This window comes from Anastrepha obliqua, chromosome 2, assembly GCF_027943255.1.
Source record: "Anastrepha obliqua isolate idAnaObli1 chromosome 2, idAnaObli1_1.0, whole genome shotgun sequence".
Taxonomy (NCBI): Eukaryota; Metazoa; Arthropoda; class Insecta; order Diptera; family Tephritidae; genus Anastrepha; species Anastrepha obliqua.
The window spans coordinates 48,997,442-49,025,260 of record NC_072893.1 but is presented as its reverse complement, the minus strand read 5'-3'; the positions used below and the strand labels follow the sequence as shown (position 1 = coordinate 49,025,260).

General features: G+C 35.9%; 1 protein-coding gene across 3 annotated transcripts in view; it reads right to left on the bottom strand.

Annotated features, from left to right (window-relative positions):
- Positions 1 to 25,205, bottom strand: part of LOC129237556 (mucin-2) — a 90,514-nt gene extending 65,309 nt beyond the window's left edge. Inside the window, exon 1 of one of the 3 annotated variants that reach the window (XM_054872373.1) lies at positions 24,963 to 25,205. The gene's annotated coding sequence lies outside the window, so the exon portion shown is untranslated. Of the gene's footprint in view, positions 1 to 24,701; positions 24,721 to 24,962 lie in introns of those variants that run through there. The other 2 variants (XM_054872371.1, XM_054872372.1) reach the window with 2 other exon arrangements.
- Positions 25,206 to 27,819: the final 2,614 nt, after the last annotated feature.

Genomic DNA, 27,819 nt, shown 5'->3' with positions numbered 1-27,819 from the left:
GGTCAATGTTAAAAAATTCACGAACCCGATTCACATCTTCGTCTGTTTGCGTCGTCGAAGGCCTTCCAGATCGCTGTTCGTCTTCGACGTCCTCCCGGCCTTCCTTGAACGACTTGTGCCACCGTTTTACCTGGGCGCTGGACAGAGATTGGTCCCCGTAAGCCTCCTTGAGTAGGCCAATGGTTTCGGTACTCGTTTTGTTTAGCTTTACGCAAAATTTGATCGAGTAACGTTGCTCCAACGATCGCTGCATTTTCGCCACTGCAAAATCCTAACACACTTTTAAAACAGCTTTCACGCGCGGAGCGATGTTGACTGCACCGCTGTTGCCAGCGAACTGGGAGCGGTTTCTAGTGGAAGGGGGAGGTCCAACGATCATTTTCTCCCACCAGCCGATTCGGTTGATCGCTTGGCAGATGCTCCGCGCGGGAAGGCTCATTACTTTTCAATCAAACCCTGTATTTACGATTAAATAAAACTAACCGCATTAAAAAAAATATTATAATTTCGTATCTATAAGGGATTTAACTTGTAACAGAACTTATGGCAGGATTATGTATATATTTCACATTATGTTTAAATTTTTCCTGTTATTGAATTTTTACTCCTATACTCCCAAAAAAGTTTTATTCCAATGTGAATCGTGTTATCCCGGGATTACTTTAGAAATATCCCCTAATCCCAGGACCACAATTTCACGCAAATATTGGCATCCCTATTATTTTCTCATTTGCTTTAAATGTCCGGATTTTCTATTCGTTGATTTTTTGACAAAAAAACATCTCTCTTAAAATTGTCAACTTCAAAGTTGAATGATTCTGTAACACTTTGCAGTTCCAAAAAAGGCCATTAAAAATGCTTGTTTGTTTTAATCAATTTTTTTGTGCATTCATTGCTTTGATTAAAAAAAAAATCAAAAGCATTTTTAAAAAGCAAATAATAGCCAACGAGACAATTGTGGGCGGTCGATTTGATGTCCGTAATTTACTCTTCAGCGCAATTGAATGACCCCCACATGCATACACATCTACATATACACATATACCTACGCATAAGTGCATAAAACTACAAACGAGCAGAGGAAAGCTTTATTTGGCCGACCGAAACCACAAACAAATTTACGCCCAAGCACTGTTTTGAATGACAAAACACTTCAATCGAAACAAATAAAAAATGTTTAGTTAGGTATGAAAATTGTTGGGGGAAAAACACAAAAACAATTTTTGCAAGACGCTGCCGACCACTTACCGAGTGCTAACTGGCACGCGCTTCCCACTTCATCAAACACGTTTGGCGTTTAAAAAATGGACTTCCTACAATTTTATGAATATTTTTTAGTAGGTACATACACATACACAGGCACAATTGTGCATATGGATGTGTACAAGGCAGGCATTTATACGAGTACATGCGCGCATATGCATTTACAGCAGCGATTTCATATGCCGGCTTTAAACGGGATTTTGCAGAATAACTTACATACGTTTTGCTTGATTTCGGGTAGCGGAAGTCGCTCATAAAATATTTTTTTAACTTTTGACATAAAGTGTGCGCGCTTAGTACATATTTTATTTACAGCGAATTAATTTTTGCTAGCTTTGATCGAATATCGGCGAACAAAGGCTTCAACGTTCCCACGGCAGGCGGTTCTACGTTACCTGAACGACCTGGATTTATATCCGGCCAAGGACTGTCAATTCGACAGCATTTCCCGCTTTTGTATGGGTAATGCTTATGCTGCTACAACAACAATAATAACAACAATAATTAACAAAAACCAAGTAGAGCTAAATTGGTTAACTTTTGCACACCTTTAAGAGGATGAGAAGTTTAAAATCAAAAGTTCAAGAAAAAATGTAAAAAATTCAAATGAAAATCAAATACAACTTTTAAACTAAAAGCTGTTTAAATTAAAAACTATGCTGCAATCTGGTTGAATACAAGCTTCTATTTTCACAATCTAATGGCGGGCGAGTAGGTTGATGAGTGATTACCGTTCGGAAGTGCGTAGGTTCGAACCACACAGGAATATAGAGGGTAATGAGATAGCAAATGAGGTAGCAAGAAAAGGTTCGCCATTAGACATAGCAGAGGCGGTGGCAGTTGCTACCCTATTAATTACAATAAAAAACATCCATTGCGTCACACTGCCATGCTTTAGCCGAAAGCAGTTAACTACATAATAAAAAAAAAATAAATAATTGGCGCGTACACTTCTGTTAGGTGTTTGGCCGAGCTCCTCCTCCTATTTGTGGTGTGCGTCTTGGTGTTGTTCCACAAATAGAGGGACCTACAGTTTCAAGCCGACTCCGAACGGCAGATATTTTTATGAGGAGCTTTTTCATGGCAGAAATACACTCGGAGGTTTGCCATCGCCTGCCGAGAGGCGACCGCTATTAGAAAAATGTTTTTCTTAATTTTGGTGTTTCACCGAGATTCGAACCAACGACCTCTCAGTGAATTCCGAATGGTGATCACGCACCAACCCATTCGGCTACGGTGGCCGCCGTTAACTACATGCAGTACAACAAAAACAGGGCCGTCGTACAACATCCAGCGGACGGATTACCTGTTAGGATGCTCTCGCTCAAACATTTCATGTATTACTGTAGTCCTTACAGGTCACTGGAAGGTAGGAGATCATGCAGCAAGACTCAACCTTCCTTTCAATCAGATCTGCAGAAGCTGTCAGGCGGATGGGGGTGAAAGAAAGTCTTTTCAACTATTTATGCGAATGTCCAAGTTTAACCAGAAGAAGACTTTGCTCTCTCGCTAAACCTTTCCTACAGCAAATTAATGAAATCTCAGACATAGAGAGCAAAAATTAAGGGAGGACACCACTGTCAACGCGTGAAAATTTAGTGATTTTCATGAATTTTTTTTATGAGTAGGGATGATTATTTGAGGATCGGACAGATTATAATTTATTTAATATAACATATTTTCAAACATAGTGACACAAAATATTATTAAAAAAATATTGAAAATATCAATTGTTATTAATATTAATGCAATGGTGTCATAAAAAACTGATGCACCCTGGTGGCCACGATATAGCGGTGAAAATTCATCTGAAAGCAATAAACAAAAAAAAATCTTAATCTATACATACATTTTTGAGACAATGGTGCAAGTTTGGTAAATGAGTGTGTTTTTGCCCTTTTTTGTTTTCGAAAGGCTTGGAAAAATATAAATTTTTGGAATTTTTAAAAACGGATTTGTACGACTGTAGCCAATATACCTATGTACAAAAATTAAAAAAAAAATTAAAATCGGTTCTTTAGTCTTCGAGAAATCGAGGTCACCGTGTTTAGAAAAATCGTTTTGAGAAAAATGCGTTTAAAGCCGTTGTAAGTCACTACCTTCACTTATTGTATTGGGTATAACTCCGTCAATTTTCAAGATTTTAAGTTAAAATTTTTTGAATATTTCTACTTTAAGAAAATGCCAAAAAAAAAAAAATACCAGTCTAACGGTTAGACGCGATAGAAGTGAAACCTTCCGTAAAACAAACTGAGAGAGAATAAGACGAAAGCAACATTAGGAGCGGGATAATTATAGGTTCATTATAATATTGCTATAAAGTTCATATTTTATTTTCTTCATTTTATTATTATTCATGCTCAATGTTTTCAATTTCAACAAATGATACGAGTGGCTTATGTTAGATAAAATATGATATAAATGCTTTGGTTTCGATGTTGTCAACATATCTTTGAAATACCGCGTCAATGGTTGTTTTTGATCGTGTTGCCGATTCAGTGCGATTGTTACACATTTTTAAATTGAATGTTGTATTGAGAACGTCAATTAAAGGAACCGCTGTGTCCAATGCAAAATTTACGTTAAAATCGCCACTTAAAATCATTGGAACTTTATTGTAATCTTTTCTAAGTATCCGCGATACTTCGGGTGTATACTTTATTAAATTTTCGTGAATGAATTCCGTGATGCTATTTATTGATTTTTTTTTCTGTCGATATTCACGACACTTTTCTGCATTATTTTTCGGCATAATTGCGGTATATATTTAAAAATGAAAATATTTACGAATATAAAAATACACACGCGGTTGCTATTATGAGCGTCCCCAGCAAAACCTGCGTGACCGAAACTCTAACACAATTACATTTTTTTGAATGTTACAAACACATATGCACGCAGGTTTTGCTGGGGCGTGACCGAAACTCTAACACAATTACACATATGCACTCGTATTTGTTTGAAAATCGACTTTTTTTTTGGTTCTCCGTCACCTTTGGAAAATGTGTAAACAGTAAGCAAACTTTATTCAAATATTTTTCCTCATTTTTGCATCAGTAAAATTAAACAAACGCCGTAGCCGAATGGGTTGGTGCGTGACTACTATTCAGAATTCACAGAGAGAACGTCAGTTCGAATCTCGGTGAAAACACCAAAATTAAGGAAAACTATTTTTCTAATAGCGCTCACCCCTCAGCAGGCAATGGCAAAACACCGAGTGTATTTCTGCCATGAAAAAAAGCTCCTCATAAACATATCATAAAATAAAATAAAATAACTGTATAAAAAAATTTTTTTTCTTGTGATTCGTACCAAGAATTTTGGATCGGAAGCTCACATTGCTAGCCGCTCGGCTATCGCGCCATGCTGTCGGCGCTGGCCTAAAAGTTATTTAGTTCGTCGCTACGTTTATATGTAATATTCGTAGCCAAGAGTGTCGCTTTTTTCGTTTCACTTTTTCTCAAATCACTCCCAACGATTCTAAAGAAGTTTTCACTTCAAAATCGATTTTTTTGAAAAATCACAGTGGTGTTTCCTCTTAAAAATTTACTCTTATATCTGGACCTGACTAAAACATAAAAAAACAAGGCATCATACGAGAACAATGGTAATAAGAGGGCGTTAGTCGCTAATTAAGATTATTTCAGTAGAAATCTCCGTCCATCAAACAGCAAAATAACACAAAAAAAATTGTTTCTAATAGCAGTCGCCCCTCGGCAAGCAATGACAGAAAAGCTCCTCATAAACAACCATTTGCCGTTCGGAGTTGGCTTAAAACTGTAAGTCCCTCCATTTGTGGAGCAACATCAAGACGCTCACCTCAAATAGGAGGACCAACTATTTATTATTTTTATTTTGTATTAAATTATATGGCAACTCTTTTCACGTTTTGACTCGCAAGCCTCCATTGTTTGAGATGTACTCTCTGCGACAAAAGCATAGCACCTCAACATTTTGACCAGTTTCGACTTCTTTTATTATTATCCATTATTTTTGTATGGATGTATATTTCATTGTCTAACAAAAACCATATTAATCTAATTTTCAAACGTTATACAAATATTGGAAAAAACCCACTACCTTCTCACCTCAATTCCACGATTTTTAATTACAAGTTTTAGAAAGGTTTTGGTACACATTTTTATTAATTTTTTTTTTACTTAAGTTTAAGCATTAAATTTTTAGTTATATTACTTAATCTTAAAGTGGCCGAAAAATTCCATTGATTTTTATATAACATTTTTCCCTCTCTAGATTGCGCCTTTTCTCTATATGCACCTAACAATGTCCAATTTTGCCCTTCTACTCATAGCTTCTAAGAACACTGTTTGATATCACGATACAGTGACGATCAATGGGAGCATAATCTTGCTCTTTTTTGCATCGGAAGTGAGCTTGGTAAAATAATAAGGCGAGGGATGCTTCACTAAGAAGAGCACAGCTTATAGCAGTATGCTTCGTTCGGGCACTAATCGGGTTCTATAGGAGCGCTATCTTCTTTGAACAGAGAAGAGAGAGAAGAGAGGCAGTCGCTTCTACGTTAACGGAACGCCCCGAATTTATATCGTAAGGACAATAGATTTATATAGATTTCTCAGGTTTGGCCAATAACTATAGCGAAAAACCAAATTTTGAGGGGAACTTCGGCTGCCACGTGACAGGGGATTCGTCAGCCGAAGTCTGTACGATAATTTCACACATATGCACACACTTGTCCAATCAGTCGTTGTTCAGACGGCAACGAAGCGTCTTTGGTTGATTTGTTTCGCATATCACTAACACAATCTTATTTATTCGTAAACAAACCGCTTCATGGCCTTAGTTACGTTAACTACTCAGCTGATTTTGTCAAATTCGCTGAGAGCCGGATAACGGTCCTTCTCAATTATTTTCGCCGTGTTTATTTATATCCGTACAAGTATGGGGAATGTTTATGCTGCTGCTGCAATATCAGCAACAAGAACAACAACATCATGCATGACTTATGAGATTTATATCCTTAAAAAAAACACCAACAAAAATTCCTTTGTAAAAAATTCAAAATTTGGAATAAATTGATAATCACGAATACAGACTCCAATTTTATATATTTAAATGTAGATTTATGTAGTTTGTCACGGTTTTTGATAGTTTTTTTTAATGTTGCTTGACCATATTCGTTTAGCGTAACGTGCCTGTACGCATACGCCTACACGAAAAATGCATTTTTATTTTCATTTCAAACATTTATCATGGAATAGCGACCACAACCGGACTTCGTGTGCAGTCAACCTCGAATTGGCTATAGCCAAAACTGGCTACACACAAATATAGGCGCACTAAAAGATAGTGAAATAAAAAATAGCCAGTGATTGCTGCAGCGATTCGTTGCTTTGTTTGGATTTTCAACGCCACTTCCCACAATAAAGCAGCACGCCGACGTACAGTGTCACGAGATGGATTAATTGATCAGCGAAAATTCAGTTTGACACATTCAATTTAATGTTCCCAGAAATGTTCCTCAATGCAAATCAAACAGATAGAATGTGAATTGCAAAAGAGAACTCTAAGAACCCCAATGCTTCCAGAATTAAGTTGCAGGTGAAATGTTGAGAAAATTCCACAGCTGCATAAAACTCAAATTTGATAAATCATCACGAGTGGGAACCCGGATGTGGGTGAGCTTGTGCGTGAATACTGTTCAGTAATCCCTTAAACTGCAAGATCGAGAAATGCTAATGCCAATAGTGACCTTTTTCAGACATTTTTGCCAGGACAAGGACTGTATGCAAAATTAATGGTTTTATTGTAGTCGTATAAGTTCTACCAAAACACTCAATTTAGAAGATCAAGTATTCCTTCAGCATAAAAATTTCAAGCAAGCCAATCAGTCCAACTTGTGCTTTGGTGTCATTGCAGCCATATACCTCCATTTCCATTTTTAGTGAGACTGAAGCTTGGTTTTGACCTTTGTCTACCATTACCTAATAATAGAGGGTGATCTTTTTGAGTATCGCACGAAGATTTTTTTAGCTATTTCTCAGTGATCTCCTTATCATATGCTCGGATACTATGCTGATCATAAATACTGAAAGAAATAATTGTGAATCGATGATAAAATGTATCGACACAGTATTTTAAGTTTGGCCTACTGATGGATCTAAACTGTAAAATGCGAATAATGACGCAGTAATATTCAGACCAAAGTTAAATTTGGCGACTGGGGTACGCACTCAACTATCTTGCATTATGACACACTACTATTCTAAAATACCTCCACAATTGATGTTTTTGGCCACCAATGTCTTGGGCCAGACTTAAACTCAGATCAAATGAGATCGAGCCTTCTAAACGGCAACAAAACTTTTTCGAATCAACTTAAAAGCCTTAAAAATGTAGAATAGTAGTGGATTCTGGAGCATAGAGAATTGGGAGCCAACGACGTCTGCATTGGCTAGAGCCTTTTCACGATCGTACAAGCGTTATAATGCAGAACTACCAAAAAAATGGGAAGAAACTTAGTTTACGGCCCACTGATGCGGTTTAAAAGCAAGTCAAAAACTTCATGGCTCTAGAATCTCTGAGTGACAGCTAGAACTCAATCGAAATAATCTACGAGCTTTTACACGTTCCCACGGCAGTCGGTTCCATGTAATCGAAGCGGCCTGGCTTTATATCCGGCCAAGGACTGTCACTTCAACAGCATTTCCCGTATAGGTATGGGGAATGTACATGCGGCTACCACAATAACGAACTTTTACTTGCAGCCACAGGCTGACCCACAACCCAGGCGAGTCAAGAGACATCACTTCGACTACTTTATTGGCGTGATCCAGGACCAGACGGTACTGAAACTACTAGATCGGATCGTATGCAGACAGACAGACATTAAACGACATTCATCGGCAGTCTCTTACCACCTTCCTAAACTCCCAACCACCGAATGCCGTCATCGGAGTCCAACCATCATTCATCATAGACGAAGAATTTCAACTGCCTCGTGGGACCGCATAACTTTGGCTAAATGACATTCTGGATATTGCAGCAGGCTAAACTCCTACTTATCCATAATTCACACCGACATACCCAATATATGTATGTCCGGAATGTGAAATTACGATGCACCTATTCACATGCGCTCTTAAACACACTCACCTAACACCCCTCTTCCTCTGGATCCAACCCGTCGAAACAGCATGTTTCCTGGGCAAAATGCTAGATGAGATAGACGATGACGATCGTTGACTATACCGCACTGGTAGGGTTGGGTGAACTGTTACAACAAGGACAACAACAACGAACTTTGACTGGTTTTACTGGCTAACTGAGAAAATGCTAAAAGATACCTTATGTGATTACCCACTTAATATAAATCATACACCCAAACAAGTTGGTGATAACCGTCCATGTAAGCTTTTGAGTAAAATACGTCTACCAATAAGAGTTAGCACAAAACATCTATTAATATCACAGCGCTAGTATTCCGTTCATAAAATATTAATGATAACCAAATCTCAGCAACTAATACGTGGAGTTCGTTGGCCTCAATTATCGTAGCGGCTGTGACTGAATTCCCATTTCGCTGTGTTATTCTCATGAATTTTCCCCACAACATAAACATAAATATGATACTGTTTGCCAATGGCTATTTGATACTTGTTTTTATTATAGTGAACCGACCAGATTTAAAAATAAGACTTGAAAAGAGAATTATGTTTAGACATGAATGCCATAATAAATTGCTGGAGTTGTAGCTGTAGCGCCGATAATGATGCTTTCAGTGGGCATGTGAATGCACGTACATACATATGTGCCGCCCACCCAAAATCAGTGGTGCGGTTGAATAACTTTGTGCGTATCGATGTAAATGCCTCAGCGGAAGACTTCAGATTTTCGATTTTTACATCCTCGGTTTACTCTTGTAATATTTTTTCCAATTGATAGTTTGAATTGTGTGATTCTGTTCTGTGCGCTTGAGCCATGACTAATTTAAAACAGCTCAGTTATAATAAGCTATACTCGTACATACATATATACGTACTTATGTATAAACTCTATGATTTTAAGCAGTCTTGCTTGCCCCTATTTGCAGCAACATTTTTTGTAAATCTATGTTGAGTACATTGGCAACATTCATTGCAAGTCCGATCGCCTACAAATTACAAATTCTCCCTCTCTCTCTCACTATCTCTTACTCTCCTAACGCTTTTCGTACGTGCCTGGCCTGAAGCCATGAAAAGCTTGACGCCAGGCAGCTGTGCGCAATTCGAGAACCACACACACACAAACACATACTCGTATAAATGCAAATATAGAGAAATTTATTCCGCATATTCCACATTTGTTGGCTTTGCTCTCGCCTCATTTGATTGCTTGGCTGATCGCACCAAGTATGCAACACACACACGTACGCATACCCCTGCACGTTATTTGAAACCGCTTCATGCATGTTAAATTCCAAGCATTTTACAATTAATGCTCTCAGCGGGCTTTGGCATAGTGTTCACTCTAGAAGCCACTTTCTCTGGGTATTTTCTGTTCTACCAAATAAGAGCGCAAACGCCTACTGCTGTTATTAATATTGCGGTAAAATCTTTTTGTTTAAATACAATATAATATTTGTTTCTCTCTCTTGTTTGCTCATAAAATACAATTTACCTAAGAGGTAAACCTACAAACACAAATACTAAATAATTGCGTATGTATGCACAAGCATATGCAGACTATTCTATGTTTCGTATGTTGCCTAGCGGCTAATTTGCATAAATTCTTGGCTTGATTTGATGACTTCGTGTTGATTATGTATGTTGAATATATCTTGGAATTTTTAAACTAGCAATTTTTTTAATATTCACGTATAAATGTAGACGAGTAGGTAGATGCACAAGTAAATAAATATGTTCGTATATACATATATTTTAAAGTAAGTTCGCTCTTGTCGCTCATAAAAATATGACCCAAAAGTGGAAATTGCATTTTCACAAGCATATTCAAGGCGCCATTATTTTTAGTTGCAGACATTCGCAAACGTGTTAAGTGATGACTGATGCCATTCACTCACTTTTCTGACTCATGGCTTAACTGATGATTACTTGAAGTTTGTTTCGAATTTAAATACTAGAAATGACAGGTGTTATGAGATATTGCGGCGTTCGTTGCACGTGGTTTAAGCCACACCCGCCTCTGTGAGCAAGTGCTATAAATTTGATTAAAGAAGAGGTTGCCTAAATTAATTTTTTTTATTGTTGTTGTAGCAGTGTGAACATTCCCCATGTACGGTGCATGCTGCAGTCCTTGGTTCAGGTAACGTAGACTCGTAACTACCTAAAAACTAAAAATGTAATATTTTTAAAGACAAACCTAGAATAGTCACCGGATTTTTGTTTGTTTCTCGAAGGCGACTAATAATGAATTGTCAAAATGCATGAATTTTCAATAAATCTTTAGCTACAAGAATATGAGAAAATGCTAATTTGATCGTGAAGCAAATAAATAATTTGTAGGAATTGTTACAAATGATCAAGTTTTGGCGTTTATAAATCCAAAAAACTTGAAAAGTAGGGGAAAGAGAGAGCGAAAAATTACATTTCATTTTGAGGGGAAGTTGCCACTTTTTACTGGATACATCTTTACTTGGAAGAATTTGCAAGTGAGAAAAACAGCCGATCGCAAAGTAAGAATAAACACGAATTAAAATTTGCTACTTGAGTAAAAATTCTAAATTTAAATAAAAATCGTGATTAAAATGGATAATAAAAGTTATTATTTCGTAGATAAAATTTATAAAGTTTATTTGAACTCATATATTCAATAGGAATCGGCCAATGTACTTCTGAGCCATAGCCTCCAGTCACCGTTGCTGCAGATTCCGAAAGCATTGAAGGCAACTTTTGTGTTTTAGGATTCTACTTTTCAGTTATTAACTAATTTGGTAATATACAAACACATCCATAGACGGAAGCAAAGATGATATGAAGAAAGCTGCGATTGCCACAAGAATGCAATTACTAAAGGAATGCTATTCATCAGACAGTGATGATGAATTGGAATAAATTATTGTGGACACAATAAAATCATGTGATGCCTAAGCTCGTTATATTTCATTTTATATGCATTATTTGAATTATTATTTTATTTAATTTTTTTTTTTGAATAATAAATAATTTAAAACGAGGTAGCTCAACTGAAAAATATTTTTACTTTTAGTAATTTTTCCCGCCAAACAATTTAATCAGCTGCTCGTAAAACTTACAAAATGTTATAGTGCTCACACTCCCCAACGTAAACGTATGCCCGTACGCCCGTATCAGCTGACACGATGAAACAACGATCTACGATACTACGGATCGGAACGGTGGTGCGAATTCTTTTACATGTGGCTCTCATTAGTTTCATCGTGTCAGCTGATACGCGCGTATGTTTCCATTGGTGAGTGTGAGCACCATTACTGGTTTCGCGTTCATCAATTTTTTTTTTTTATATTTTTCTCTTTGAGAGCGAATGGAAATTAAGATACTGACAAGTTACTGAATAATTTTTACACGAACAGATCTAATACCAGATTCCACAAACAATAAATTCGTTTGTTTACAAATATTAAGTTCAACCAATTATATGTTTTCAGATCAAGCATGAGAGTGTGTGACGTCACGTTTGCCAAGTTGTGCAGTGTTGCGAAACATTTGTTCTTCACAATAAATTTAGTGCTTCTTTATACCCAAAATGCGAAAATTTGGTGTTTGTTTATTTCTGTTTTTAATTTAAAGCTACCGAAATTGTAAGTTAAAAGAAACCGTTTATTAAACAAACGAAGGTCACTCTGGGAAAATTTTAGTGCTAATGAAAAATTGTTGGCTGTTATAAAATATGATATTTTGAAAGCGAAAATTTAGTATTTTGCTCCTTTTAAGGTCATGCAAGAATATTAAATCTCGTTCTCGCAACTCTTCTTAACATTGAAAACCTTTTTACACATTTTTTAAAAACCGTGTGAATTTACTGAATGCGAGTTAAGAGTCGTAATCGTTCTTTCCGGTCCTCAATCCTTGGTGGGACATAGGGCAATAATAGGTGTATTCATAGTAAAAATAAGCAACAAAATACCAGCAAATACTGAAGAAACCATAACGACATTTTCCAAAAAGAGTACCTTATCTAGTTATTGTACATAAACTGAAATATTGCAAAAAAGTCGTTCTCTTAAGAAAAAAGTGTCTCTTAACAAAAAACTCATAAATTAAATTGTACATAACCATTTATTTATAAAAGCGCACATTTTAAAGACAATTTGTCACGCATACAGAGTTCTTTAAGTAATTCAATAAAAATTTGGTATTTTATTTTCTTTAAATGGGCATTTCAGTGCGTTTTTATATCCAAAGCTAAGCAACACTGCAGTAGGGAGAGAGAGATTTGACTGCTGGAAGGAGGAAAACACCAACAACAACTGCATTCGCGGGCAATGCGACCAGATGTTAAAAAAAGCAAAGCTAAATAAAACTGAGTGAATTATTGTACTAAAAAGGGTGTTTACTTTGCGTCCAGTAGGAGGAAGAAAGAGAGCCCGACCAGAAAAAGATGACCAGATGACGTAGAAGCAGACTTAAAAGCGATGAAGGTTCGTAATTGGAGAAATGAGGCAAGAGAGAGACTAAATTGGAGGAGGATTGTTGACGAAGCTATGGTCCACCACGGACTGTGAAGCTAAGAGAGAGAGAATTATTGAACTAATTAAAAACAAATGAATTTTTTACAAAATTATAAGCATGACTTTTAATTAGAACAGGCTAGTAAAATGTCATGAAGAAGGAACTGAAACTCCGAGACTAAATAACAAAAAAAAAAAATGCTAAATCAAGTTAGGAAAATGGTAATCTGGCCATACTGGTGCTAAAACCAGGTAACTCATTGTCAAATTCGCTGAGTGCAAAGTAACGGTACCACGATAGGAGCCATCTCATTATTCTTTCCATCATTTTTGATTGATGGATAATTGTATGGCGTTAACGAACGCCTACTTGCAAAAATTAGGAATAACTGTTATAAATTTTTGTGTTATCGAATACGACTAAAAATATATAAATTGTCAACTGCATGAAATTTCACAACATTTTTAGCTACAATGCTAAAGCGATCACATTATTGGACATTTCCTAACTTGGAATTTTTTTTTCTAAAATTCTTAGCTGTTAAAATCAAAGCCAAATCCATTTATATTTCTATTGCTTAAATGATTCAAGCCACTTCCGCTATTTCCTATTAGAATTTTGTTAAATTATGTGACCTTTGCTGTTGCATGCATATGGATATACATATGTGTGCATGTATGTGTATGCCAGTATGTATGTACATATGTATGAATGTATGTCTAATCGCTCAACACAAAATCTCATCACTGATCAATGGAAAGTTGTAACCAATTCCCGGTAGTAATTAGTAATTTCCTACATTTAAACAGTGAACAGTTTTATGTATGTATATTTCACTTGGAATTTCATCTAATAGCTGGCAGCAACATTTTAGAAAGACAATCACCGTTATAATAACTAACTAACCGAGCATCACACCATGGCGTGGAAGAATTTTGTTGGCATGCAAAGAGCAATTTTCTACGAATTCTACCTGCATACACACATACACTCACACTCATACATATGTGTATGTATGAAAGTATATTCATATGTATTGACTTTAAAAACTCATTGTTCGAAGTTGCATTTGGTGAAAACTTTTCAACTTCACGCATCAAATGCATTAACTGACTGACGCTCGCTTGCCCCGCCTATGCGCCTGTTTCTTCCTCTGGCAGTTCGTCTATATGACTGATGTTTACAGCGCTGCAGATCACAAAAGCGCACAGCTGTGAAATGCCCGCAAGCACATAAATTTATATATATATGTACATGCATACATACGTACATGTATAAGTATACTATAAAATTTAACTACAAAAAGTAGCAAATCACTAGAAGAAAACCACATAAAATATGTTTTGTATACAAAAAACAAAAAAAAAACGAAAAAAAGTATTTGATTCCAGGCAATTGACCTCTTTTTCGCTTTTCCATTGTTGTTTGAATTGTTGCTTTAATGGCATATTTCGAACGCATGACATGCCAAGTTAATGCCAAGCACATAATCACTGCGGCGAGAGAGTTGAAAATGCATCAAGCAAAATAATATGAAATAAACGAAAAAAAACATCAGAAAAAGTTGTAGAAGAAAATAGTTGTTTGTTGGTCATTCAACGGCGGCGAGGTATTTGTTTAATAGTTTTGGTTGTTTATTCGTTCCCTACATAACTGAGACCGCAAAAACTTTTTAGCACAGAAATGCAAATTTTTTCGTTAACGGTTCGTCAATAATTGTTGTTTTGCCGTGTCTATTTAAAAGCCTGCTGTGAGTTTGTTGATTTACATAAAAAGGTACATACACATATGCAGATATCAACGAAAAGCAGGGTTTGTCAATAGGGATGTAACGTAACTTTTGTAGAGAATAACCTGAGAAGTTTCGGGCCTTTAAAAAGCCAAGACATTTCACTTTTTGAATTAATTTGATGAATTGAGTGTTTTTGCAAAAAGATCTTTTAAAATGAGAATTGAGAAATTCCGATGCTCCGGGGAACGGCGTGAAACCGACTGACATGGCTTGTTTTTTACTGACAATGAAATATTTTCGAAGCTGTAACACTTCGAAGGTTGTGTAGTCTGACCAACGTAGGAGCATTCCTTGGTAAATATAGTGACTTAAATCTATCTGCCCTAGCACACACAGCTTAAGGGAGGAAGTCCATGTAAAACTTTCAGAAACTCGATTTTTTTTTCGATATTTTCGAAAGTATAATAAGTATGATACAAGGTGGGCCATATAGCGTTTGCTTTTTGAACCACCTACTTTTTTGAGAATGGTAATACAAATGACATGTCAAATGTGTTCATAATATACTTAAAGTTTGACATTTACGAAATGGGACGCTATACGCTTGAACAAAATTAGGAAATATTGAAAGCCTGTTTCCAAAGTGGTGAGTATTCTTCTTCTTTTCTGATTTTCACATCGGTGGCTACGTCAATAAGCAAAATTGTCGGATTTGGGGCTCAGAAAATCCACACGCTACTGTAGAGAAGCAAATGCATCCACAACGAGTCACTGTTTGGTGCGGTTTTTGGTCTGGCGGCATCATCGGGCCATTTTTTTTCGAAAATGAGCGAGGTGCCGCGGTTACAGTAAATGGCGAGCGTTACCGTGACATGCTCAACGAGTTGTTTTCAAAAATTGAAGAGGATGATATAGACGACACTGCTAGTTACAGTCGAACTTTTGGCTACCGTTTTTGAAAACCGAATAATCAGCCGAAATTCCGACATCAATTGGTCGCCTCGGAGCTGTGATTTAAGCCCGTTGGACTATTTTTTGTAGGGAGCCATTAAGGACAAATGCTATGTGAACCATCTAGACCATCCAGAGACGATTGATGCTTTAAAACACGAAATTGAAGTTGCAATTCATGAAATTGGAGCCCAAACATTCAAAAATGTGCTTAAAAATTGGGTTGATCAAATGGCTTACTGTAAAGCCAGTCGTGGCAGTAAATGACAATGTTCAATCTTCCAAATAAGAAAAAAAGTTTGAAAAAATATTGATTAGTGTTTTTTTATAGCCGATTCAAAAAGCAAATTTTACATGGCCCGCCCTATATTATAGCTTATGTAGACCATTAACTATGTAAAGAGCATTCCGCGCGCTCCTGTACCTCTACTTTAGACTCATTTATCTCGAAACTCTATTTTTAAAAAGTGCTCGTGCTGTAACTCAAAAAGTTATCGACCGATTTGTTTGAAGTTTGATGAGGCCTTTCTGTACATTACTATCGGAAGGATAAACCTTAGGATATTTTGCTTTGATAAATTACTTTTTGGGGGTTAAAAATGTTAATAAAATAGCCCTAAATTCTGCCTTTTTTCAAAGGCTTACTAATTTTATACTTGTTTTTTAATTTTATAGGTTCATCCTTTCCGTTAATATGTTATAAAAAAAACCAATTTAATTTTTTTGTTTCAGATCGATAGATTAAGAGTAATAAATAGAGCTGTTTGGATCCTCGAGGCGTAGGCAGCCGACCAGAAAGCATCCTGAGCCGGAAAAAAATGAAAATAAATTTTTTTGTACTCTCGAAAGGTTAAATAAAGTTGTGTTAAAGCTTCAAAATAATATAAGTAATTATTTTATCACCTTTAAAAATATATTTATAAATGACCGATTTTGAGGCTTCTACATGGATTTCCCCCCTTAAAGAAGGTGAATTCATCTAATATCCTAGACAGTCGATGGCGTTAATCGGGATTAAAGACTTTATACGGAATTATCTCAGAAATTCAGTGCAACCAATGCGGTTTAACAAGCAGACTTGATTCTCATATTTTAAGCGGATTAAGGGAATTTTCCATGGCAACATTGCACAACATTGGCAATAAAATAACGGTTAATATCTATTGTGAATAAAAGATCATGAAACTTTTAAAGAGAAGAACAAAAAAGAATGGATGCAATGCTAGTTTGCACTAACACTTTTGAAATTACATTAATTGTTTTGATATTTCGAAGCAGTTTGAAAGATTGCAATAAAATATTTTTTTTTTTAAAAGAATTATTTCTTAGTAACAGGCCAGCTAATTAATACTCGTATTTGTTGACTGCGATCCATCTTTGTCTGACAAAACTAACCAACAAGCAAATCATCGGGTTACTAAACCGCGTAAGAATCGTCTGTCACACAACAATTTTAATCACAATGAACTGCGCCGGTAATCCCGATTAATGAATTAATCGCGATTAGTCAATTTGATTTTTTTTTTATTTTTATTTTTTTTTTTAAGATCACTTTTATTCCAAGCTGTATATGTACATGCATTAGCTGTATACATTTCGGCCGCCGTAGCCGAACGGGTTGGTGCGTGACTACCATTCGCAAATCACAGAGAGAACGTAGGTTCGAATCTTGGTGAAACACGAAAATCAAGAAAAAGTTTTTTCTAGTAGCGGTCGCCCCTCGGCAGGCAATCGAAAACCTCCGAGTGTATTTCTGCCATGAAAAGCTCCTTGGAGTCGGCTTGACACTGTAAGTCCCTCCATTCGTGGAACAACAACAAGACGCACACTACAAATAGGAGGAGGAGCTCGGCCAAACACCCAAAAAGGGTGTACACGCCAATTATATATAAATATAATAACATATAACCCAATCGTATCTCCAGCCAAATTCCCCGCCATCATTGGAAATATATTCACATACTCGTCCAATCAGTCGTTACTCAGACGACAGCGAAGCAGCATTGGGTGAATTCTTTTCGCATATCACTAACACAATTTTATTTTTTTTCGCAAAGAAACCGCTTCGTGACCCCAGTTACGTTAGCCTCTCAGCTGATTTTGTCAAATTCGCTGAGAGCCGGATAACGGTCTGTTCTCCGTTCACCTTCTCAATAATTTTCACCATGGGTGAAATCATGATAAGACCTCCAAATTGTAAGTATATTCTCAAGATGGAATATAAATTCTCAAAATGGACATGTTGAATTTAGTACAATTAAGGACATGAGATTATGACCATAAACCCTGATGTACAACCTCTACGTATTCCCGTGTTAGGTCGAAGGGCAACAGTTATAAATACATACATATATACATACATACGTTCCATATGCAAGTTCACCAACTTACAATTGTCGGACGAATTGAGGGGAAATAATGGATATTTCCTCTAAAATTTGTTGTGTTTTTAGTGCACAGAGAGAAGTCATGTATGATATACCCAATACAACTTAGAAACTACATATGTATGTATGTCTTTACTTAGCTCAAATGTCCTAATTAGCTGCTATAACTAATTTTATAGTTATTCTATTCAGTTTTTTATTGGATTTGAAGCAAATCACTTTGTACTAACACCATTTTGTTTACTTTACCTTCGTTTTTAGGTCGACCGCAATGGAAAGTGCACATCTGTGTGTGTGCATGTGTGTGTAAATATGTATGCATGTCGCTTTTAAGTAATTTTGACAGTGATGTGTAAATATTTACAAGCAGCACAGAATGGGAGAGCAATGCACGTTGGAAGAGGCGGCCTACCAAAACAAGGTCGTTCCAAATTCATAAATTATTTTCATTGGCGGAGTTATTTATACATGGCGACGATAAAGGGCGAAGCTAGCACATTAGATGGTATTTTTAAACTAAACGACTTGTTTATTTTGGTTTTTGTTTAATCCTTTGTTGAATCTATTTTTCGGCTTAGACATTGTTAGGAAATTTATTTGTTAATTTACGCTGATTTTTGATGATAAAGAAAGCGCCCGCAATGCTGTTCTATAAGAAGTTGAAGAAAGTGTGCCAAGCTTTCTTTATTTTTATTTTGAGGCAATAGCAAAAATCGTTTTTATATATGGTTAATATTTTTAGTGTTTTACTGTTAAACATTTCGTTTTAGAAAACCTCTTCCTCGCAGAAAACTTAGCAAGGAAAGGAACCGCAGCCTAGTGAATTTTACCTGGAATGAATACAAGTCATGACCTATGAAACATCGAATATCAATGTAAGCCAAATCGCAAGTGGTCCATGGAACCTACTGTGAGCGTCAAAATAAAGTGTACAAAGCATTTTGTTATAATATGGATTTTATTTCAGTCTTTTGTAACAAAACAATATAATTTAATTTAATGTTTTTTTAAATTAGTATTTGATTCTCTACCTAATAGTAGAAAACAACAAAAAATAAATTACAACAACAAAAGTTTTAAAACAAAAACAAAATTGAGTGCATATTTTACGCGTCAAAATAAAGTCTACAACGTACATCAGTAGCATTTTAGCGACGTTGTACCGTAAAAATACTGTTATATTTGGTTGCTTACTTCCTTTTTCGATGCATTGAAACTTTTTTCATATTGTATTTAAATTGGTTGCGATCGGCAGAGTGAAAAGTTTTTGTCTACAGTAAATTAAATTCTACTATTTAATTATTTCAATAATGGATAAACAAACTTCGACTGATGTTACAGAACTGGTACTAAAGCTTCGCAATGAAGGTAAAATCTTTCGTGAAATTAGCTCTATTATTAACAGAAGTCATAATACTGTGAAAAAAATAGTTGACAAATACAAAAAGTTCGGCAAAGTAGAAAATCGCCCAGGTGCAGGCCATCCAAAAGTTTTACATGAGACTGAAGTAAGGTCTATAATGCGTGATGTGATGAAAAATCTCTTTAAAAGTGCGGTAAAAATATCACAAGAAGATTCAACTGCATTGGATACTAGCGTAAGTGCCAGCAAAATACGTCGAGCGTTGTACGCAAATGGGTCCCACGGAAAAAGCCGCTAATATCGACAGTTAATAAAAAAAAACGTCTTGATTATGCAAAAAAATACGAAAATTGGGATGTTTCTTTCTGGAATAATGCCCTGTTTAGCGATGAAAGTAAGTTCGAGGTATTTGGGCAGAAAAACCCGGTTAAAGTCTGGAAAACCAAAAATAAAGAGTATGCCGGCCAAAATTTGATAACCACAGTGAAATACGGTGTGGGTTCGCTGATGGTGTGGGGATGTATGGCGGCAAGCGGAGTTGGCAATTTGGTTTTTATTTAAAGTACCATGAAGAAAACAGATTATCTGAATATTTTACAAAATAATTTGCTAACCAGTGTGCAGAAATTAGACTTGCAGGGATCTTGGATCATTCAACAAGATAATGATCCCAAGCATACAGCAAAAATAGTAAAAAAATGGCTGCTTTATCGTACTCCTAAGACACTGGATCATCCTTCAGAGTCACCAGACTTAAACAATATGGAACATTTCCGCAACATTTAGACCGCCAGTTCCGGAAAAGGACAATCACCAATATGGAATTGGTGAAACTCGTAATAAAGGAAGTGTGGGATAAAATTTCATCTGACGTGACAAAAAAACTAGTTGAATCGATGCCCCGAAGACTGTATTCCGTTATCAAAGCAAAAGGGAAATCAACAAAATACTAAATCGACACTATTTTTGTAAAATATATCTCTGTACACTTTATTTTGATGCTCACAGTACATACGAGTACATAGAAATCTTACAAAAGGTACGTATATCAAAGAGGATATAACTCACCGCAATTAGAGATTAGTACCATAACATAAATGGGTATTTTATTTAATTTATAATATTATTATTTAATAAAATTTAGACTTCCGTCCGTTCTTTTCCTGCCTTTGCTAGAAATATTTCCACTAGTTTGTTCTGTTTCTCGCAGGGTAGTTTTTTTTTAAATGATGCCAACTACAACAATAATTGACAGTTTAAACGGAACTAAATGCGAAAATAGGAGTAGAGTAGAAAATGAGAAATATTCTTTCCTTCGAAGTAGGAAACACACGTTTCCAATATGAGCACAATTAAAAAACGAAAAAAAAAACAAAAGCTATTCTTATTGTAGTTTAACAACTGTTACAGCCAGCACATTGTTGCTGCTCCCAACATGGCTCTCAGCGGGGTACTCCTGAAATGCAAACGCAAAGGTGGTGGTTGATCTTGAAATGGAAATTTTTTTTATAATTTTTGGAATTGAAAGACTTTTTGATGAAACTCAATTGCCCAAAAAGATGAAGATGAGTGTTAAGAAGAGAATACCTTATTACTACATGGGGCGTTGGGAATTTGAGTAGGTTAACACATATTTTTGTTGTACAAGCAGCACTTCATATGCTTGCATAGGAATGTATGCATGTAACATTAGGGCGGGCTGATTTGTTCTTCAACCTTGTTCTTCTTTGTTACGGCGACTAAAGTATCTTATCGGCAATTCTCACGACTTTTGGCGCGTTAGCGGAACGACCCCAAATCGCAAGGGGCTAAGGACCGTTACTCCTGCAGCAAATATTTATGCGTACTGTTTATGATATTATATTACATCAACATTAACAACAACAAATTCCCTAAAAGCATTTCACAAAAATGGGGTTCAAACCTTCTTATTTTACTATTATTTATTTAAAAAAGTAAAAAAATTACAAATTCGGCTTTTAATTTCTAGCACTAGCAGCTGAAAGCCATCGGCTTGACTTCCTGTTTTAATTTTGGTTATTAATCCCCAATCCAGTTTTTTTTTGTTAATTTTTTTGGTACAATCAATTCACTTTTTGGTGTTTATTTTCGAATCACTCCGCTAGAGTGCGTAAAATTGCAAAGTTTGTCTATTTGATTACTTTCAAGGGAAGAAAGTCTACTTGCCTTAATTTTAAATAATAAAAAAAACGTTTATTTTTAATTATTGAAAAAATTATAAAAAGTATAAAATTACTTGTAGCTTTACGTTTAATGATAAATAATAAGATAGTAAAATAATAAATAATAATAGTAAAAAAATTGTGGCATTAAAATGTGCCAGAACAAACTATATTCACACGAATTCCACGTGTTTTTCACTACAATTTTACACTGTGCGATAAAAAAAGTTAATATACTAAAACTATATATTTTTTTTTCATTTTGAATTACTATTTTGTGTGGACCCAACCTGCCGAAATAGTATATTTCCTGGGCATACCCTAAGATGATGATATCGCCGACTAAAATTCACAGGCAGACCATTTGTGAACTGCTACAATAACAACAACAACTATTTTGTGTGTGTATATATAACATCACAAGGTAAAGTCCAAAATAAAACAAAACTGGCATCATAGAAAGGTTTTTGATGGCGCCATCTTTTTAATCAGTTAGTAACTCCTGGATTTAACTCTCCAGCTGACTTCCAATAAAAGCTTGGTGACATTCGGTTCAGTGAAAGCGAAGTTATTGCGTCTAAAGTATCAGTATGTTTGTGTCATCGGTACAAAAATGAGTTTCGATCAAAGAGCTAATATCAAATTTTGTTTTAAAATCGGTAAAACCTTTACCGAAACATTTGAATTGATGAAAAAAGTTTATGGCGATGAGTGTCTATCTCCTTCCAGAGTTCATGACTGGGTTACAAGATGGTTTCATAGATGGTTGTGAGGACATGCATGGCAATGAACATATGGGCCGCCCAAAATCAGTAACCACCGAAAAGTCCATCGAAATTGTTCGTAAATTTATCAAAAATGAACCAACATCATCGTCGAAATTCATGGAATCGGAGTTGTATATTTCAAAAACATCGTTTTATGTATTTTAACTGATCATTTGGGCTTACCAAAGGTCTGTGAACGTTTTATTCTGCACAAGTTAACTGAGGACCAAAAATTGTTCAGAATTCCACATTCGAAAGATCTCATTAAAGAGGCGAGAAAAGACTTCCTTTGCAACATTGCAGATGGTGATGAAACGTGGTGTTTCGAACATGAACCTGAAACTAAGCGTCAAAGTGCCGAATAGAAAGCCCCATATGAGCCGCCACACAAAAAATCGCGGTTGGGGAAGTCAAAAGTCAAGTCGATGTTAATTACTTTTTGCGATTCCAAGGGAATTGGCCACAAGCAATGCATGCCAACAGGCCAAACCCTCAATGCAATTTTCTATTTTGAGGTTTTGTAACGTTTATTGCATCCAATTCGTCGCTTTCGCCCTGAATACCGCGAAGGAGGAAGCTGGCGCTTATTGCTTGATAATTCACCACTTCATCGATCCACTCTTGTGACTGATTTTTTGACTAGAAATCGTATTTTAACCATCAATCATTCAATGTATTCGCCTGATATGGCTCCCTGTGACTTCTACCTATTCAGAAAATTGCACTTGGTTATGAGATGAAAAAAGGCTATTAGAGACAAATACCGACTAGGATTTATATCCGGCCAAAGACTGTCACTTTAACTGCATTCCCCGTATACGTATGGATAATGTTTATGCTGCTACAACAACAACAAAAACTGATCTGTTTATATGAAGTGGAGCTGTAGCCGAATGTGTTGGTGCGTGACTGCCAATCAGAAGTGCATAGGTTCGAAACCGCGGGCATGAAACACCAAATGACAGAAAACGTTTTTCCTAATAGTGGTCACCCCTCGGCGGGCCAATCGGCCTATCACTGAGCGCATTTGTGCCATAAATAAGCGCCTCATAAAAAAACCATCTGCCATTCTGAAGCGGTGTAAAACTGTAGATTCATCCATTTGTAGAAAAACATCAAAACATGCAGCACAGAAAGAAGGAAGAGCTCGGCCAAACACCCAAACAAAAAGTAAGTTAATGTGAAAAACTGGTACTAAACTCTCTGGCGGAAGATTGTGAGCAAAATAGGTATTAAAAAGTAGTTTCTTGTAACGGAAAACGGGATATATTTTCTTCGAAAAAAATTCTGTAAAATAAAAAAAAAATTTGGGGATTACTGCCTAAAGCTAAAGGTAAGCAGGCTCGAAATCCACTTTTCAGCTGTGCTTCCATGAACTTTTTAGTCCAGAATTGCCAGTGGAATACTTCAGCAGAAACAAAGCAGCATAAAAATGTGACCCGCACTAATGTTCATGAAAGCAAGTAAATTACACTGCGCTTGTGTAGAGCCATGTTGATATTGTTGCTTTTATTTTTGTAACTCGCATATCAAATTACTTGTTTTACACCAGCTGCCTCGATTAGTAGGTTTACGAGTGCACACTCGCACTTTTATGCGCTATTATTATTGTTGTTGTTGTAGCAGCACTTTTATTTGCATTTGTTCTTGCTTATTGACTATTATTTTTGCAGCAACAGTTGCTTTTTATAGTGGCTTTGTTTACCTTGTTACACTTTTTCGTTAGACTGCAATTAAATTTGCAAATTTTTTATTTAGTTATTTAAATTATTTATATGTGTTTATGTGTATGTATGTGTGTGTGTATGTATGTATGCAATTTTGTGACAAGTTCATCACGCAGATCTGTTGTGCAGAAGTACTCAAGTACGAACGAAGTGCAGACGGTGGTTAGCGGCTATGAAATTACCAGAGTGTGCGCATGCGCACAACAGACTCACTGACTCAAAAATGTACGTACATACACACAAAAATATATATAACAATTATGTTCATACTTTTTTATGCCTCAAACTTTTTTATGCATTAATACTTTGTTCACAAGGAAGAGAAAAATGCCAACAATGTAAACATTGTTGCTGCTTTGGGCAGAGCGGGCCATAAATTCGATGGTTGGTAGTGTTTTAAAGTTATTTTAATTGCTTTGCGCCACCGTCACAAACCTTATATGAAAAATAAACAAAAGAATTGTGTTATGTACACACATACACACATGCACACACACACATACACACATTCACACATACATATTCCGTGTCTGGTGGGAAGCACAGAAAGTCAGCGCGCAAGTGTCAATGTACGTACAAAAATAGCTCTGATAGCAACAACAACAACAACACCAACAACTAAAGTCAACAAGAAGCAAGTAAACCAAAATCCCAACATTTCACGATAAACAAAAAATGCTAAAATGCGAAATCTTATTTACTTTGAGCTTTATTGTATATCTTTTTATTATTGCCTTCGTGTTTTCCGTTAATGCTTATTTCTTGTTTTTTCTTTCTTTAATGTAAAATTTTTGTAATGCTGCTGCTTGCTTTTTATTTCCCCTTATGATTTTTTCTTTTCAGCCGAGATATTACTTGAATAAGCACACACATACGAGTACACAGCTTCAAACATTTTAGCTATTAGACATACACGCAAGAACACAAAAACAATAAATTTATGTTGCAACACACACACATACAAGTTACAACACCAATGGAATGCCTCCTTCTGCCGCTTTGTATGTGATAATCAGCGGCGGCTCTCACGTTCTGGTTCGCACAGAGTACACAAATCACGCACGCACGAATCAAAATATGTACTTAAATAGCGTCAAGTTGAAAAAAACGAAAATCAATTAATTAAAAGTTCTATGTATGTACATATGTACGTAACGTGGCCGCTCTAGTGGACAGTACAAGTTGAATCGCGCGAAGTCACGAGAAAACATGCGAACACAACGAAAAGCTAAAATCGACTAAACTTTGTCGAACCGATCGACATGGAAAGGTGCAACGAAGCACCACTAAAAATGTGGTAACACGATGGGAAAGTGGTAGAAGTGTTCGTGCGGCTCTCTGGAAAGTTTGTTTTTCACTTCCAATTGGTGTTTGGCTCAGAGAGTGTAGCGCTACACACAAATGATTGGCTGATACAGTGCCGAGAAAAGTAAAACAAAATTTTATTATACTTAAAAGATTTATTTATTTGTTTATTTATTTATTGCAGTAGAAGTTTCTATTATTTTAATTATATTTTTAATTTAAAAATCAGTAAAAATTAATCAACAAAAGGTCTTAAATACTAATATAAATAAATAAAAAATGCAAGTATAATTTTGATACTTAAGAAGCAAATACATATAATTCAACATAAGGAATCAATTATTTACGTAGAAACATAATTGAGAAGTTGAATGAAAGCGTGTTTCGAGGCAAAAAGTCAATCTCAAAAGATTTATGGATTGTATTGCATTCTATCAGAGCTCTAATAATGGGTATATTCCTTGTATGCAGAGTACTTATAAACCCAATAAGCAAAAAATTTAAATTACGAAGTGCTCTAGATGAGATATTAAAATACAAGGTGAAGTCCACAATAAACAATAAACAAGACTGGCGTCATAAAAATGTTTTTGATGAAAAAAAGCACTTCCTTTTCGTTAGTGTGTTTAGTTTAAATGTCACAAATTACAATATTATCAAGCTATTCAATGAATTTTTACAAACATGTAAATTCTTTTCGTTTTGTTTGCTTTGTCCATTTACTTTTTATTTATTATTATGATGCATGACTTCAGCCTGGTCATAATTGCGGTTTTCGGAGGGCGGCTCCTTCTGTATTTAATATTTCATAATAATATTTTTTGGATAGGTCCAATTCCAGTTATATGACAGGCATGATAAGGTCGCCAGATGAAAGATACTTATTCTATTTTGGAACTAACAAATGGTGTGTAAAGCAATTTCAGGGTATAAAAACTTCATGAGAAAGAAAAGAAATTTGTTAAAATCAGTCAAAATCCCGTAAGCGGTTATCGCGCCAATTAAGAAGAAGAATAAGGACTTCTAAATTCTGTGCTGCTCAAAATCAGAAATAACTCCTAAGTCCAAAATTTCACTGACCGACCTCAAATGGGAATTAGAGATAAAATAAGATGTTTTCAGAGGAGAAAACCCCTTGGTGTGGTGGTAGCATTTTGAAATATTTTAAAACAATTAATTACTAGTCCACCCAGATAGAAATCCGTCAAGTTTTTGTTGGTGCATTTGCGAATCGAATGAGTTTCAAACAATACAATAGATTTTGAGGTCAACAACATAAAGTAAAGACTTGGAATATGAAAAAAGTCTTTTATGTCATTAATAAACAAGAACTTGAAGAAAGGACCCAAAACACTACCTTGTGGTACTCCAGATGACCCGATAAAAGAATATGACTATGATTGTCAACAAAAGCCACAGACCTACGATTCAAGAGGAAGAACTCCAACCAACGGAGAAATATGGAATGGAAGCTAAGGCATGGAACGTGATCTTGATACGAAAACATATGAGCAAGAGCAAGCTTTTTAATTTCAGAACAAATAGTAGGGACCCCAAAGATTACAGAGAATTTGATTGTTTTGTGACGTAGAATGGAACGTTCACAATCATTCTAAGAGTCTTCGATTGGAATCTTTGGAGTATTTCTACATTTGAGGCTGCCGCGGATCCCCACAGTTGTTTTCCATTGGTCCAGATTGGTTTTAAAACAGCTGAATAGAGTAAGATCCCACTCTTAACTGGGATTTGAGATTTTGAGTTAAATAACTTGTGTAGGTTTCTGAGCTGCATTCGCTCCCCCCAATCCTAGATAGTAAACTTACCTGGAAGAAGCACGTCGATAGAAGGTCTCTCGAACACTAAAAATCGTCTGGCAGTGTAAGAGAATCTTCGGCAAGGCATGGACTCTAAGACTGGTGACAGTACACCTTTGATTTGAATATACTAAATCAACTTAAGACATCACAACCTGAAAACAACGGGTCACAATCAAAAGAAGATAATAAATTATTAAATTGATCGAAGTTACACAATTTATAATTAAAAAAGAAATTATGGTTTTCGCAATTAACCGAAAAACTCGTAGAATTTGTAAACTTTGTAGCAGCGCCCTACCCTCGACTGACCTTTTGAAGCCACGATAAATTTGTTATTTGTCGAATTCCGCTCTTCATGGAACTGCCGTAAAATATTACTTAGTCGTGTAAAGTCATCCGCTATGGTGAAAAACAAAATTGAGAGAGTAGCTTCGGCTGCCATATCACAGGGGATTCAGAAGCCGAATTCTTCACGAGCATTTTCCATTGATTCGCAAACTCGTCCAATCAGTCGTTGTTCACATAGCAACAAAGCAATACTGGCGAGGAGTCTGTTGATTTTTTTTTCGTATGTCACTAACACAATTTTTGATTTTTTTCGTAATCAAACTGCTTTGGGACCCCAGCTACGTCAGCTCCTCAGTTGATTCTGCCGAATTCGCTGAGAGCTGATTAAATGCCACACCGTGGAAATTTT